Raw genomic sequence first — 15,114 nt, forward strand, 5'->3', positions numbered from 1 at the left:
TGATACACAACTTTCTTCATTCTTCATGTACGCTGCTAATTAACCAGCATTTTTAAGAGTTCTACAACATTTCTCAAAAACAGAAACAATTGCTACCAAAGAGAGAATTACACTTTTCTATGATGTAGTGCAACATGAACTAATCAGGACAGAGAAGGCTAGTATCGTAGAATACAATTATTCTGGAATTAAAATATCAAACTTGTACACATTCAAAAGGAAATGCATAAGAGATTTTTAAAATTTACCTTGTACATAAGCCATGTGTACATATGGTCTATACACACACACAGCCAGGAATGGAAAATAATTCTCCTCAGTACTATGGAGTCTTTATGCCATTAGCCTAAAGCTATGTTTAACACCATGGGAATTCCCTGTAATCTTACAGAAGTGTTCCCAGGGCCCACCTCCAATGTAAGATTTCACTGGCTAGACAGCAACCCTGTGCTTTTGAGTTCAGTTGGAATATCTGAGTAGTTCACATGCCACACCTCCCTGTGAAGCACCACGTTTGTCTTTCAAAACCTGAATGCACTGCCCTGGAGCAGCAACTTGCTCGGTCCCGTGGAGAGGCAGGGGCAGTGACCCCAGGGAGCTGTTTGCCACGTTATAGAGGTGGGGGCTCTCTGGCCCACATCAGATGGACACCTCAGCCCATGTTCTGGAATAGCTTATGGTTACTGAAATGAGTCACCTGTCTAAATATGATTATAATTACGGAGTCTTATCTGCTCATGCATCGTCAGTTCAGAGTTTGAGCAGAATCAAAAAAAAAGACTCAATGGTTCAGCAGCTGAAACAGCTGCAAGTTGAAAGCTTCAGTTATGCAGAAGTGTCTTGAAGTTACCACTGAAATTAAGACTTCCATTTGAACAAGTATTCCTCAAGAAGAAAACCAAACCATGTGCTTAGTTGATTACTAATATACCCCACCTTTAACTGTCTTTACCACATGGTAGAAGGAAGAATAAAAAAAGTTGATATCAATTTAAAACATTGCAGGAAAAGGCTTTGACAAATAAAAACAGTGAAGAACGTAATCAAAATTGATATGCAAGATACATGACACAGTATGAATGAGTAACATACCATGGTGATAATTTTTATAATGATACTCTTCAATGTCATGGGTCAAATGAACATTTCAGTCAAAAACATTGTGAAATTTACGTACTGGCATTTTCCAGTTATGATTCTCAAGGCTTAGAGCCTTAATGCAACTGTCCAATATAAGTAGTGTTTAAAATATAGTAACCTTGCATCTAAGAAATAGCCTGGAAACTCATTCCTTATTTCTGCACATCATTTGTCAGTTCTGATGACTTCAAAAGACAATGGTTTTAGAGAAGGGGCAGGCGTTCTTAGTACTTCACTATGGTTCCTACTGCGCATCAGAGACAAGCCATCATCTGCCCAGACATATCAAATCCAGAAGGTTTTTGAGTGATGGAAGCCCAGTTAGAACCACAAAGCTCAATGTCAGCACTGGAAATAAACAGCACAGATGGTAACTCTCACTCATTCCTCGCAAGCTTTCTTGGGAAAGCCATAAGTTGCTCTAACCCACTAAGAGTAAATGCAGTTATCACCTTGGTAACATTTGCTGAAGAGTCATCATCGCAAATAACCTTCACGCAATTGAGCTAGCCCTTAGTCCACTACTGCTTTAAAGAGTGATCAACTCTCCTTGCTCCTAAACCTTAAGGTCTCAAAACAACAAAGAAATATAATATTTAATATAGCTTGGGGGATGTATAGTGATTTATTAAAAGTTATTTCAGAACATGCAAAGACGTCATTTAGACGTATTTACTGTTCAAAAAAGAACACTAAAAAAAAATGAAAGAAATTGTGAGTCTTTTTTTTTTTTTAATGCAACAAAGTCTTATGAACATCTGGTACCCCTATCTGAAGGGTCCATAGCATACTCCTGTAACAACATTTCTTTCATTTCTTTTATAGCAAGGTGAGTGTCCTCACAGCAGAACCAACAACACTAATAGATTTGTTTAACTTGAAGTTCAGGTTATACCAAAATAATTTGCATAAGTTACCATATCTGAAAGATAAACCGACGGCTACTTCACGGAAGCAAAATGTCTGTATATTTGATGCATCAAAGACAAACAAAAAAGGAAAAAAAAACAGATTATGCTTAAAGATGGAAATTTTAACACACAAAAATCATCATCAGTAAAAAACATGCTATACAGAGTACTCAAGAGATTAACAACTGTTAAGCTGTTCCCAGTTAGTTCTATTTTGTTTGCTTTTTTTACCCTCCACACACACAATTTTTCTTCCCCCCCCCTCCCCTCCCCTTACACTACAGAAGAAGACTACACAGTTGAATCTTGCAGCCACAACCACTGCCTAACTTGTTAACTAGGAATTCTAACACCTGAAGAAAAGCGTCACAATAACAAAATATTTTTCTGGTACAACAGAGAAATTAAAGCTGTATCTGATTCATGTAATGATACAGGTCTTCCATTATACATAGACTGCAAATAGACATGTACCTAATAGCTTGAAAGAAAGCTCATTGGGCATATAAACACTCAACAAAAGAAACTTCGTCCTGGGCCTGTTACATCCTGGTATAAACATCCATTTCTTATTACATTAATATCCTTTTTTGTAACATCCATTGGCACAAGGTATGTTCTTCTTCCTACCCCCCTCCTCACTAATTGCATTTTATCTCATTATTCTCACACAGTTATTTAATAATTACCCAATTACATGATTGAAGTTGCTCTGAAAGCATAGGAAGCGCAGCGTTACTTCATAACACAAATCACAAGAACATGAAAAAAAGTCAGCAAATAATGCCTGACTACAGTCCTAGAAAATCTCTAAACCAGAATATTTTAGTCCTGCATTTTTATCACCAGCACCTAAAGCTCCTTTCAAAGGAAGGCAACTATCCTCCCAGAATTGTGTTTGTTCTTATTTTTACACAAATTAAAGAATTCTAATGGCATCAAGCCAGTCTAACTCTAATTTGGTTAGACATTTGGTTAGAATAGAGGATCCACACAGAGTTCAGTTTTGAGAACTTTTTGTAAAAGAACCCACAATACTTGACACAAAGCTCTTGGAAAGGACTTTAAGCTCCTAATAAAATCAAAAGTAAATTGAATTTTACTCCTTCCTGTAGCCAGTTATTTAAAAATGACACCATTGAGAAATAGCATTAATTCAACAGTCCAGTATTGTTGACTTCTGACAGTCCAGTAGTACAGATACAAAGAAAAAAAACGCAAAGAGACTTTTCCAAAGGACTTCTGAATTTCTGCAGCAAGTTCTTTCTTCTAAGCCACTGAATAACAATGCCTATTACAGACTAGTGCACTTCAAACTGCAACAGGTAGTGCTATCTGATACCAAGATTTCCTAACAGTTTTTCTAAGTTTTCTTTGGTTTTATTTATTATTATATTTAAATATATGAACTCTATCTCCACATCATTTTTAAAAAAGTTTCTAAAGCCAGTCTGCTCAATCTGAAAAAAATAGTGCAACAAGCACAACCGTCTGAATGCATTTATTGCCAAGTTGCAGCTTTGACTAAATACTACCAAAATTACCGAAACAGTAACACTAACTTCAGCTAGTAAAAGTAACTCCACTTGGTTCCAGCTGACATATGTGAACCAAAATACACTACCACTGTCCATTTTCTAGTGTCTGGGAAAGGTAAAAGCAAATAGATGCTAGCACTAAGTAACACAAGTAGGATAGATAGAAAGGAAAACAACTCATACTGATATCCCTGATACAAAGAAATCAGAATACACTACTATAGAAGGGGTTCTGAGCCAGAAGTTTTTCATGTAGCTGAAGTCCAATGACAGATAAGTACAAATCCAACACTTTGGTCTATAAAACAGGGGCATTGAAAGCTTATCCAAATTCTGAAGACTTCTAAAATCATTTTTATAGTCCTCTAATTAGGCTATTTCAGTGACACAATATTGCAAGATATTACTCAATTTCAGGATCTGGATGCAAGTTATTACCTGAATTCATTTAGCTTAACACAGATAACCAGTAACTCTAAGTCAGGTTTTTAGACTGTAGTCAAAATTACAATTCCAATAACCAGTTGTGAAGTGAATTTTTAAGTAGGTAAGTTTTTGCTTGCTTCAGTATTTAAGCTTCAGTAGGGTAGCTCTAGACAAAAAGTTCAGTAGTGAATATAAATCACTATTTATATTCATCTTTGTCTTGGCAGGGGCAGAGTCAATTTTGTTCATAGAGGCTCACATAATGCCGTGTTTTGGATCTGTCATGAAAACGGTCCTGATAACAGGGGGACGTTTCATCTGGTGCAGAGCAGGGCTCATACAGAGCCAAAGCCTTTTCAGCTCCTCGCGCTGCCCTGCCGGTGGGGAGGCTGGGGGTGCACCAGGAGCTGGCAGGGGGCACAGCCAGCACAGGTGTCCCAACTGGCCAGAGGGACATTGCATTCAGCAATAAAACTGGTATAAAGAAGGAGAAAGAAGGGGGGACATTTGGGGGTGATGGGGCTTGTCTTCCTCAGGAACCGCTCTGCGTGCTGAGCCCTGCTCTCCTGGAGGGGGCTGAACTCCTGCCTGCCAGCAGGAAGCAGCAACCGAATTCCTTGCTTTGCTTTACCCAGTGAGCCTCTCTATCTCAGCCCATGAGTTCTCATACTTTCACCTCTCCAATTATCTCCCCCATCCCACACAGGAAGAGTGAGCAAGAGGCTGTCAGACAGAGCTGCCAGCTAAGGCTAAACCACAATCTTTCATCTAATTTGATCATTCTTTTAGAAAGTTGGCCATCTGGGAAACAAGACTTTAAAATGTCTTTTTAAGCTTGCATACTTAGATTTCCAGCATCTCTCAGTATACAGAGCTATATAAAGATGCTTAGTACTTGGAATTCAGTGATGGTGAAAACTGCAAAAGACATGACTTTCATCCCTTCCTCCTAAAGCAAATACTATACCCAAATCTGGATTTTTCACAGTAAGCCCAGTTTAAACATGCATGCCGACTCTGATGCAAATGCCTAGGTGCAATATAGTATACTTTTCATATTCCAAACATTCTCATGAGCCAGCATAACTAAAGCAAATAGCTAAAACTCAATTCATTCTGGACAGCAGACCCGAGGCATAAAGAACAATGCAGGGATTCCTAGAGGACTGTAATTAAAATAAATATAGACACACATTCTTTCATTTAATGAATGAAAGAACAGGATAAGCAGCAGCTAATCCTCAAAGGGTATGGGGTAGTGTTCCCTGTTCAGAAATTTTACACTATTGGTAAGTGATGGAAATGACTTGAATGCTACTTGTATTTGAAAAAAGTAATCAATGCCTCATTCACTTTTTTTCCCCACAAAATAGACTGCCAGGAGTCCACATCAACTGCTGCATCTATCAATAAAATAAAGTTCAAATAAACAAAGCACATGCACAAACCTGTGAGAGCCATCACCACAAAGCAATTTAGCAATAGCTGTTTTGTGTTCCTTATTTCTCCCCATTTGAATGACTAAACACTGCCGAAGTCCAATTGATACTGCATTATAAACAGTGCTTCAAAAAGTTGTTACAAAAAGTCTTTCTGAAAATGTATTACATAACTTTGTTCTCTAGCAGTTCACAATAATAAAGATTCAAATGTCCATGTGATCCATTATTTTCTAGAAAAAAAATCAAATCAGTTTAGAGAAGCATGTTTGTAAGATTTTCAACTTTATAGAGCTAATCTGTACAACAGCTCTTCATGGTATTTCTCCTACCAAATAAATTGCATGCCACTGAGTATTCTAGCCAAAGTAGATACTTTACACATGCTTGAAAGTTAATAATTTTATAAACTTCACAGCTGAACTAGTAACATCATTCCCTTCAGACTTAATGAGATTAATATTAAAGGATAAGATACCAGTACAGCATTAATAAATTAAAAAAAAAAAAAGTAAAAAGTATTTATCCATATGTAAGAAGTGGGAAATAAATAATGCAAAAGCAAGAAACACAAAATGTGCACAATGAAAATACCTTTAGATGTATTTAAGAGCATCAGACCTGCTTCACTCTTTCCATATTTCCTTGCCATCAAACCAAGATATCTTGGAAATGGCGTAAGAACAGTTAAAATTACCACAAAACTAGGAATTCTGTTCAATTAGTAGACATTACATGCTAAATTAAGCACAGTTTGTCCATGCTTACACAAAGGAAAGTGTTTCTATAATACCTACTAACATGTAGAAGCAAAGATACTTCCTCTTCCTATTCAGGCTCTTTTGCAGGAAATTGGAGGAGGGCAGAAAAGGATAAAAGTATCAAAGATTCCCAGTTGCCATTTTTTTTTTTCTCTGCAGGGGAAGGTAGAAAAAGCCACTGAACTGGATCTTTAGTCTCACTTTCTCTACTTCACATCTCATCAGGCTGATCAAAGTCTAAAGTAAAGAAGCAATAGGCTGCCTTGCACTGTGAAATAAAACCAGAATAAAGTGTATGTTTGTTTTAAATATTTATATGTATCAATTACTACTGTTTTGCATGGATTAGATGCATCAGAACTGCTAATGACTTGACACCTATTAGAGCCGCACACCACAGATTTTACTCCCAATACCCACGTGACACATAGGAGTCATGTGATACCCTGATCTAAATGAAGTGCTAAAACTCCAGTCATTCAGTACAGACTAGATCCATGTGTTGTTCTCCAATACAGCTATAACACTAGCAAAGCTGAAGCAGCTGCTTACTACTTTACTACTTTAGCTACTTTATCCAAAGGATTTCTTGGCCAAATTCAAAACAATTTTAAGATCCACTTACAGGTCCTTTAAATTTAAGGGACATTGATTGTCCTTAATTTCTCCAAATGTGTTCAGAAACATGAATAACAGATTTGGTCCTACCTCAAAGAACTGAGAAGACTCATGATATATGCTGAACGAACTTTCACATTTCCCAGTGTAGAGCACAACTAAACAAAGGAAAACAAGGTGTCCTGCCCATTCTGCTTTCTTGGCAAGGTGTTCTGTGCTAGCCAATCTGGGCACTTGCCTCAAAAAAAAAAAAAAAAAAAAAAAAAACCATCAGGTGGAACAGCACTCTGCTGAAAATAGCTAAGAAAGCAGATGAGGCAGTATCACAGAACAAAACAAGAGGATCCAGTGAATCTTATTAAATTATTTTTTGAGGGGAAAAAAACAAACAAACAAACAAACAGTCTACAATAGGGTAGAGAGTCAGGTTTTCCAGCCTAGGAGATAAAAGGCCTGGCATTGGTTTTGTGTATAACTAGATTTTTCCTATACATAAAAGAAAATAGAAATTAAATAGAGTTGGAATTTGGGAATACAATCTGGAAAGCTATTTCCCCAAACCTAGTTTAACAATTAAGTGTTAGCAGATGAGTTTAAATCTTCTGCTTGAATTTCCAACAATTATTTAGCATTTACTTTTTTGATAATTATAGCATTTGATTACTTAAGAATATGTATCAGTGCTACACACTACAAGCACTTAAGTTGCTTACAACCAAGTATTTTAGAAGTCAAAAAGTAAAGACTTTACTTTTATAGTAAACTATAGCTTAAAGTACATTTTATAGTTTACTATATACTTTTATAGTTTACTATAAACTATAAACTATAGTTTAAGCTATAGTTTACTATAAAAGTAAATAGTTTATATAGTTTACTTTTATAGTAAACTATAGTCTTAAACTATAGCTCCTTTATAGTTAGAACTTGTCTGAGTTTGAGAAGGATTTCAATTCCATCTTCTTGCCCTTACACTTGAAAAAAAATCACAGAATGGTAAGGGTTGGAAGGGACCTTTGGAGGTTATCTGGCCCAACCCCCTGCTCAAGTAGGGCCACCTAGAGTAGGTATCCTAGAACAATTTTTCTTGAAATTTTGCTTCAAATAAAGACAAAGCAAGTTAACCTTTAGGTTTATGAATTCAAGATCATTTGAAACTTATTCAACCATGCATCTAAAATTGGTTAAAAAAAAAAAAATAAAGAAACATGCATCTTCAGTCTCAAAATGAATCTTCAATTCCCTTAACTATAGTTTAAGGGTATAGTCTCTTGGTAGCAGTTTTCAATGTCTGGCAGCTGTATTTCAGCAACTAATGTAGCACAGCTTCAGCTGCTAGGATGAGTAACACTCACATTTATATAGACTCATTTTATATTTTATTACATCCTGGCCATCTTTGCCATACATGAGATTATATAAACATTTATGGAGAAACTTGTTTATACCCAACATTCACTTTACCACTTAACTTTATAGAAGTTATTCACTGGGCTGCTTATCTCAGCCCCAGCCTGACCACTTTGTTATAGTATAAAATTTGTTCTGCTGACAAAGACTGATCTGGTCTTCTCGCAAGTCCCCAGCCACACTTCCTGACCCATCCCCATGTCATCAATTCCATTCAGGAAGCCAGGTGTGAGGCTTTACCCAGCTGAAAACTCCTCTGTCCAAAATAAAAAGTTTCTTGCTGGACTAGGGAACCAACTTGGGTCCAACTCATACCAAAACAGCAGGCAGCAAGAACAAACAGCTGCCCCCAAGGAAAGAAGACAATTTCCCATTCTGGTAGCAGTACAAGCTGTCCCTGGTTTTGAAGTCACTTGGGTTGTCAGTGAGTAGAAGTGGCAACAAGTATCCGAGCTAATTTAACAAGTTACAAAATGTTACACTAACAAGAAGAATAAGCAAGCACACATTCAACACAGGAAATAAGAAGTACTCCAGTAAATCTGAGACCCTAAAAGGCAAAAAGATATTTTCACTGTTCATGGGAGTGGCAGGCAGACAAACAATTATGTTTTTGCATTTGGGAACACAACTAAAGCCTAATTATCACTGAAGCCCAGTCACATAAGTCACAGGCCTGAGAAGTGAATAAACAATTCTAATGTAGCAATAGAGGATGGAGTGGTCACAAATTGAACATCAACACTTGTGTACAAATACTCTCTAAGCATGGGAAGGATTAACATCTCTAACAAACACTACCACTCCATATGCTGGAGTCCATATGCATACCATCCTATGCTGGACGGCACTAACTGGTACCTACAAAGTGCATGTGGAAGAGAATGCTGCACTACCCCAGGCTCATTTGGTCCCACTAGCGTATGTCCAGTGCTTCATTTTCCCAATCCTAATATAAATGACAACAGGCATGTTTAAGATGTACTTGTGAGCTCCTCTTCAGAGTTCACGGTATCACTTAAAATCTGTGCAGCACCTACGCCCAGGGCATCTCTTATTTTGCATGTATAAGTGTGCCAAAAGATGACAAAAGCCAGCCTTTTAAATTTCAGCAAAACTGCTTAAAACAAGTATTTAATAACATAACATGACAGACTACTCTCACCCTGTCCATTTTTGCTGTTTTATTGTAGCCAGGTTTATTAGTCAGTTGTCTAGAGCACATGATATAAGGCAAAGATTTTTGTCTGTAGAATATCTTAGAATTCTTACACAAGTAGGAATGGGTTAATAACATGCACAGGCCCCAAAACAAGCACTGCAATATATGGTTTTCCAACACTGACAAAATATTTACAATATGTTGTGTAAGCCAGGACAGTTTTTCAATATTTGCATATTCTAAAAAAGTTGAACCAAACCACATCACTTAAAGCCTTAAAGTAATTTTCTTTTTGCTTTAGAGCTAATTACTGTGCCATGCTATTCACAATATACCTGCTTCACTAGATCTCTATTTGCTAACTGGGGCTGGGTACCTTCTCAAATATTGACACATCCTGTCCACCAAACCTCATAGGACTGGCAGCATACACCCACTCAAGCAGACCCACTCATTCCAAGGAGCATACAACAAGGCAGATTCTAGACCAACACCATCAGAGAAACACTGACTGTCCTCTTACCCCAAGCAACATACCGCCAGAAGACCAGATAAAGGAATGACATTCAAGTCTAGTGACAAACTGGATTATGACCACAAACTCTCAACTAACCCTGGGAAAAAACAGCCTTTCTGATATTGAATTCAAGTTGTTCCCCAGCGCAGTGAGCCAGCAAGCCAGGTAACATTCACCAGAATGCATCACAACAGAACAATATAACCAGAGCACAGCTCTGTTTATCTCAGTACAGTTACATCACTTATTTTCTGCTTTATTCCTTTTCATGCCCCAAGAACAATTCATCAATACATTAAGTCAAGCCAAAAATCAATAACTAGGTCTAGCCGAAAGGGGAGAAAAAAAAAAAAAAACAAACTTTTTGAAGCTTTCTGGATTAAAACAGAATTTGAATTAAATAGTACATTAGGAAAAAGAAAAAAAAAAAAGTTGTTCACCTCACAAACTAGTCCTCAGTTCAAGCATTACAGTCTTAATTTCAGGTCCCAGGCAATAAGTAATTATTAATTTATCTTAGAACATATTTAAAAAGCAGACATTCCAAGAAGCAACAAGAAGATAACTCCAATGTATCAGTTTGTATGCGTGTTGAAACATACCTATTAGGGAGAAAAAAGTTCAAATCTGCATCTACCATTCTCCTGGCTTACTGTCAAAGGAGATGCACTTTTCAGGACTGCATCTCCCACAATGAGAAAAGCATGCACTGCCTCAGAAGCATAAATTTCCTGTGTTTAAGATAATTTGTAATACTCATACAGATTCACAGAAGCACAGACGATTCTTGACTAGCAGCACCACTAAGCATTTTATCCTTTGCCATTGCTGTCACAAGCACTGAAGTCTCACCTTCTGCCTCTACAGGCTACCACCGTAAGTCACAGTAACCTTTACAATCTTTTTAATTACAAGCAGGGAAGCACAGAAATGACTTAAGGACTTAAGACAGGAGCTCACTCAGCTCCAGAGGAACCCGTACACTGGATGACAGACAGCATGAGAACTAAACTCATGTCTAATGCTAAACTGCTCAAATATTGCATCTGGTAAAAAGAATGGGTTCATGATACCAATTTTTCAGACCAACATATAATTGCCCTGATGCAACAGAATTAAGAAGACACGTACCAGTTAGAAAAAGATCATATAGGTATTTTCTGAAATTAGTATTTACAAATGTTCATAGATCAACATGTTGCCCAGAATATCACTGCAGTCAGAAAGCCATGTTAGTGTAATGGTAGTTTAAATACTACAGGAGTAAAACAAATGGAAAAATGCAATTAAATATACACTACAAAGTAAAATGAAGATTTTGCTACACAGTTGACTTGTGCGATATGGAAACTGTGTCATAAACCAGTAAGAGATTAAAAAAAATAAAGAATACTTAAGGTCATTCACAGAGATGCATACAGCCAACATCAAGCCTAGCAACCATAAATGCCATCTAATTGCTCAGCTCAGCATTAACAACTTTATCCCCCTGCAGCACACCCTTTTCAAAGGGAGGAAAAAAACATTCAGAAAAAAACCACAACACACCAGCATTCCTAAACAATTTTGTCTGTCAATCATTAATAACCTATTTCATCACTACCTACAACCATGCTACGTATCATCCTTTTAACTGTGATGTTGCATGCTGCGTGGTATGCAGCTTAACCCCCAGTGGCAGTTTTAATGTTTATTCTAGCATGGCACTGCACAGCATGTAGACTGTGAGGCAAAGAAACTAACTCTAGAACTGTAAACTACCCAACCAGGGGAGTCTGGAGCACTGGAAAACTGAACTGCCATGCTAAGATTAATGCTGCAGACGTAAACGTAGCACCTGCACTCCTCTCCTGCTTACTGTACCTGAGCTACAATATAGCATGAGCAGATATCTCCAAAATGATGCTGTATTGAACTAATTAGACATACGCCAACTGTTAATATGCACTACTGTTTAAGCTGATTCAGTCATAATTGGTAGAATATACCTACTATCTTTGAAGGTAAACTGCAGTTGGACAATAATTTCAGACAGGTATAGGTATGAAACAACAGACATTAGTGCTTGGTGTTAATAACCATAATAGTTAAAAAATACAATTAAGTTTCACCTGCCTGAAATAGTCAGCAAATTGCTTAAGTTACCTTTCACCTTTAAGCAAAAAGGGGTTTTATGTTTGTTTTTTGTTGTTGTTGTTTTTCCCCACCAACAGAAAACAATGAAGCAATGTTTTTAGATTGGTCTCATCATGAACGTAAGAGAATGATCTTTTTGTTGCACTAAGAACGGAAACTCACTTACTTAATGCAGTCTTCATTATGACTGTTGTAAAAATGCATTACTATAGTTGTTATCTTTTCCAAGTAGTGTTCTGTCTTCAGAGAAGGGCTGAAAAAAATCTAGCATCCAAATAAGCAGAAGGGGAAAAAGTGCCCCCTGTAGCAAGAGGCATAATTACTCTCACTGCATATAGGAAATATTCAGGTAGCCTGTTGTGAGGATACAGAGTACAACAGAGGAAACGAGAGTCCAGCACATCCTACAGCTCTTTTTTTTTTTTTTTAATCCTTGTTTGGGTTGTAGAGAAATGATCGAATTTACTGAAACAAGTACAGGGGACATGAGAAATAACATACTTGTTTTAAACTGTAGTAACTAACCTTTTTTTATAAAGAACAGCTGCCAAGAAAACTGAATAACTAAGACCGCATGACTACATTTGACTTTCAAACACTGAGTTTACAAAGGACAGCAAATATCACCCGAACCTTCCTGGCTTCCCCTATTGCAAGGGCAAAAAGACAAAGCCTCAGAAGACTTCAGCTATGAACTTCTGAGTCACTCCAAGCAGAGATAGCCAAGCAGCTGGGAAAGATGGACACAGTGTGCCACACAGACACCGTGGGTACCCAGCCTGTCTCTGGCCAGGTAGCCTCGGTGTACATACAGAGGCTTCTGTCTCTCGTGCAGATGTTTTGCTCTGGGAGAAGATGAGGTTCCTGCCACAAGCCAGAAAAAGGAAAGCCAAGAGGGAAGACGTGAACAGCAAGACCGAGAAGCCTGACCCATCTAGGTCGCTATAGGGACTCAGGAGGCTGCGAGCAGTTTCTAACCTCACGTTACCTCCCCCCCAGTAGACATCCTTACCTGCCATCATCTGGGCCACGGGGATTTCAAACCCGAGATCAGGAAGGAAATAAAAAACGACCTTCCCTCCTCGCCCCGCTCCCGGAGCAGCCAGCTCCCCCCCCCCAGCACGGAGTCTGCCCGGCCCGTGGCGTCATCCCGTCCTGCCCTTCCACCCCCAGGCGCCGAGTAAGGAGAGCTTCACCTTCCCCGCACGGCCTTCACCCCGCCGCCGCCGCCGCCGCCGCCCCGGGCCCACAGCGGGAGCCTAGCCCCTCACCCCCATCATCATCATCATCATCATCATCATCATCACCATAACCATCACCACCACCACCACCACCACCACCACCACCACTCCGGCCGCCATTTCGCAGCCCCTCCCCGCACAGCTCCGCTGGGGGCTGCGCACCCCAAACCCCGTCCGCTGGAGCCCAGGGCGGTGCCGCCCTCACCTGGAGCGCCGGGAGCCGCCCGTCCCCGGTGCCCGCTGCCCAGAGGCGGTGAGGTGAGGCGAGGCCGGACAGACGGACGGAAAGAGACGGGCGCAGGCAGCGAGCACGATCCCGGCGCTCCAGCCGCCCCGCCCCGCCATTGGGCGAGGTCCATGCACGGGTCCCGCCCCGACACCGCCCATTGGCTCGACGCGGCTGCCAATTAACGCTGCTTCCTCGGTGGCGGCTGGGGCTGGAGGGAGCTGGGGGGAGCCCCAACGGCCGGCTGCGCCGTGAGGTACGCGCGGCTGGGGTTGTGGCTGTAGCCCCTCGGAGATACCGTCGGTACTCCAGCCCTTGCCTATCTTTTAGGGGTGTTTGTTATAGAGGGAACGTTTCAGATTCCAGGCGGCAGCCGTCGCGGTAACCTTGGCTCGTCCCTTCACCTCTGCCCCGGCAGCTTGTAGGATTTCCCTCCCTTCTGCCCTTCTCCCTGCCCCGGCCCTAGTGCTGTCCCGGAAGGCGGCCCGCTCCCACGGCAGCTCTGGGGATCATTGGGAAGGGCTGCACAAGGCGGTCCTCGGCTCACTTTCCTCTTGGCTACGTTCCTTATGCAAGCCTGCGTATGATCAGCACAGACGCCAAGCCTTCCTATGCTCCTTCACGAAGTGCGTGACTCATTAACTCAAGGAGTTTTAAGTTCACGGTAAAGTTAGATTAGCCCAGAAGGACAGGGAGACCACAGCACGGGGGTAAATTTTACCTTCTGAAGAAACGTCCTTAACAACTTCATTTGAATTAATTGCAGTTAACAGTACTGGGAAATTTGGTTGGGGGTAAGCGTTCAAAGATTTATCATGATTTCCCCCCTTCCCAAGCTCTTTTTATTCTCTCTTCTATATCAAAAGTTAGAATTTTAGGTTTAAGGTGAGAAATCTCAACATTCAGATTTTTCTCTCATTTCTGGTCAGAGATGCATGCTTTTCCACAGTCTCTCATTAAATATATCAAGCCTTGAATAAACCAGCTGTCTTTGCAGTAGCGTACAAGTGATATACGCAATCATAAATACCCCTCTTTCTGTATGGACACAACTCAAGCTCCTGTTTTGCCTAAAGCACTGTCAAAGCTGGAATGCCTCCCTGCCAGAACACTTAAGACTTTCTTCAACCTCAGTATCAAAACATTCAGCTATTTGTATGGTCAAATAATGCTTAAACTTGTTCAACGATTTAAGAGAACAGGAATTCAGCATGTCAGTTCTTCCTCTGGCAGAACTAATTTCATGGTGTGATAAAAGGCAATTCCACTTTGTCAGAGGACAGAAGTTCAACCTGGAACTGGTGATAGACAGACAAAAAAAAAAAAAAGTGGTCCACAAAGAGTTGATTGAATACCACCTGGTATCCCAAAATGGCTTTGCTGTGCAAATCCAGTCCCAATCACATATATGCTGCCACCTGCGAAAATCAGGGCTCATGCTCTTATTTTAGGCCAGTGTGGAGCCAATGACTAAATGGTCCAAGAGATGTATATTCAGACACTTGAGTCTGGCTGCAAAAAGTCTTCCAAATATGACAAAAACAGTTCCTTATTCTTAAAATCAACTGTACTGCCCCTATACTGCTTAG

At 39.8% G+C, this 15,114-nt stretch overlaps 1 protein-coding gene across 1 annotated transcript in view; it reads right to left on the reverse strand.

Moving 5' to 3' along the window:
- Window positions 1-15,114, reverse strand: part of TTLL1 (TTL family tubulin polyglutamylase complex subunit L1) — a 56,404-nt gene that overhangs the window by 19,078 nt on the left and 22,212 nt on the right. The gene's annotated exons all lie outside the window — the stretch shown is intronic.

This window comes from Aythya marila (assembly GCF_965140915.1).
Source record: "Aythya marila genome assembly, chromosome: 1".
Lineage (NCBI taxonomy): Eukaryota > Metazoa > Chordata > Aves > Anseriformes > Anatidae > Aythya > Aythya marila.